The sequence below is a fragment of the Montipora capricornis genome, chromosome 12, assembly GCF_036669925.1.
Source record: "Montipora capricornis isolate CH-2021 chromosome 12, ASM3666992v2, whole genome shotgun sequence".
Taxonomy (NCBI): domain Eukaryota; kingdom Metazoa; phylum Cnidaria; class Anthozoa; order Scleractinia; family Acroporidae; genus Montipora; species Montipora capricornis.
Genome location: NC_090894.1, coordinates 17,351,840 through 17,354,339, shown reverse-complemented (window position 1 = coordinate 17,354,339; position 2,500 = coordinate 17,351,840). Strand labels below are relative to the sequence as shown.

Sequence of the window (2,500 nt, the reverse complement as noted above, 5' to 3'; positions counted from 1 at the left end):
CTAATATCAATGATTTGTTGCATTGCAGACTTAAAAACTATTCCATTCAGCTTCTAAGACCCCTTAGGGTACCAGCTTTTAGGACGTAACAGTTTCCTGATTATTTATCAGTAGAAGCTAACATTGATTGATTCACAATGATACATTGTGACAGGGATACTGAACTAAGTTGTGGGTGATGGCTATAGGTAATCCCGGGGGAGGGGAGTACTCCCTATAATGGCCTATACGGGGAAGTTTCCCTGAAAGGGGTACCTTTATCACGCTTCAGGTATATGAAAGAGTAGGGATTTCACAAGTCAAAGTAAATGAAAGGGTAGGGAAATCTGTCATTTAGGTATTTAAAAAGGCCTTTCATTAAACTATTTCGAGCACACATACCTTATGACTGAGGGCTAGAAAGGGGATGCAGTGTTCTTAAGTAGGTTTGTGAAAGTGGTACTATTTTCCAATGGAAGGTATACAAAAGGGGTACCATTTGTCAATGGAAGGTATACAAAAGGGGTATCTTTTCTGCCAAAAATGGTATATAAAAGGGTAAGGGTTAGGGTTAGGACCGAACCTCCTCGTATGAATTTTTTTTAGGACCCCCTTCTGGGTAGGTAATAGCTTAAATTAAGAACACCAAGTTTCTCTGTCTTCTTTTTTAGTGCTAACCACTAAGCGTTCATGAAATACCCGTAGTGGTCTACAGCACTAAGTCTTACTCTCTTTGCCTTTGCCTTCTCTTTGCCTGTGACTCAGTTGCTTTGTGGCATGGAGTCACGTAGCCCTTAGAACATGGCTTTCTGTAGATCTTGGCTTATTCCTAGCAGCTTTTAGGTGTTGAGCCATTCTGAGTAAGCAGTGTTTTGATCAGTGCCCTTGCAGGTTGTCTCTCAATTACCTAATGACTATGGATAAAGTGAAAGTCTGAGTCTGATATGCACAATCGATGTAGTTCTTAGTGGCAGAGCTTCCCAAAGTTTTAATCACATAGTAGAGTTTGTTGCCTTCTAAGCTGCAACACTGCTGTGCATAGTAAGTCCAAGAGCAGCTGGAATCACTTAGTTGGACCGATATTGGTAGTTCTGGAACTGAGAAATCCGAGGGTTACTGGTAGCATACCATGTTATTGCCTTATTATGAAATGTTAATGTTGCAAGCATGTTTTACACCAATAACTTGGTAGGGGAAGGCTCTATGGACAAAATAAAGGATATTAAAATTTCAACCTCGGTTAATGCATTTCTTGTGCTCTGATTGGTTCACGCAATCTCGGTTATCAGCTCGTATACCATAATTTGACCTTATATGGTAAATGATTGCGCTAAGCGCTGCTAAACTATATTTTTTTTATCTAAGTTTAAGTTTCATATTAGATTTAAGGATCTTACTGAACTGATAAATGGCAACAATTGCCCGGCGTGCGTAATTTGTACCTCTTAAGGTGTGCCCGTGTTGTAAGAATTATTTTGATTATTTTAGCATATTGTAAATGTATATATAATTTAAAGCTTATTTCTTATTTATTAGTTATCATTGTATTCATAATTTATTTTATCTTTATGTTGTGTTCCCAATTAGCGCCAGCTAAATACATCGACACATGAATAAAGTTCATCATCATCATCATCATCATCATCAAGCGAAATTTCTCTCGGAGTAGAGCCAAAAAAAAAACATTTTTGTAGAAAGTTTGGATCAATTCCAACGCTTAGAAGTACGCGAAAGGATAAGAAATGTTTTATGATGAGCCTGCGTCTGTCTGACCACCAGGTCAGGTTTTTTTCGATTGCGCTCGGATTTTCTCCCTTTTTTCGCTCGTATTTCATACTTCCAAACTTTTGGAGTTTAAGTAATTTGATAAAAAAATTATCCATTCGCGCTTGTTGGATATGAGACTGGTTATAGCCAACTCGGCGCTACGCCCCTTGTTGATTGTCAGTTATATTGAGAAGATCCTCAAAGCCTTTTTCATAGGTAAACTACTTATGTTATAACTTATTGTCGTATTATGAATCATTGTATTAATGAGACATCTTGTTCACCAATAACTTGTTAAGGAAAGGCTTTAAGGACAAATAAAGGATATTCTATTGAGAAGGTCCTCAAAGCCTTTCTATAGGTAAATCCACTCATCTTGCAATGATAGTAAACCAAGATACTTAAATGACAATAAATGGCTGCAGCCTCAAAAAGGCATTTGCACGCAGCCAATCTTTGCGTCTGTGTCAATTAATTGGGAAAGGGATAGAAATACAGGTAACGAAGTGTTTCCTTGCTCTTCCCAACTTCAGCATCACTCGCATATGGGAATACAGAAAATTTACCTCACAAAGTGTGGTGGTTGCTTCTGCCGACTAATTGCCGTTAAATTATTTGTCCCTGCCTCTACAGATGACAGTTAAGGGATATGTTGGCCCATTACACGACCATAGAATTCCAAATATCAAAGATGACATTTATAAGTTTAAGGTGGTTGAATCTCTCGAACAAAGCGAAATGAAGAAATATTTCG

At 37.9% G+C, this 2,500-nt stretch overlaps 1 long non-coding RNA gene across 3 annotated transcripts in view; it reads left to right on the top strand.

Annotated features, from left to right (window-relative positions):
• The window catches only part of LOC138026627 (uncharacterized), a 5,431-nt gene that overhangs the window by 1,111 nt on the left and 1,820 nt on the right, over nt 1-2,500 (top strand). For 2 of the 3 annotated variants that reach the window (XR_011127303.1, XR_011127304.1), the window contains exon 3: nt 1-22. This exon is cut by the window's left edge and continues 228 nt beyond it. This is a non-coding gene — a long non-coding RNA (uncharacterized lncRNA). Of the gene's footprint in view, nt 23-1,566 lie in introns of those variants that run through there. The other variant, XR_011127305.1, reaches the window with a different exon arrangement.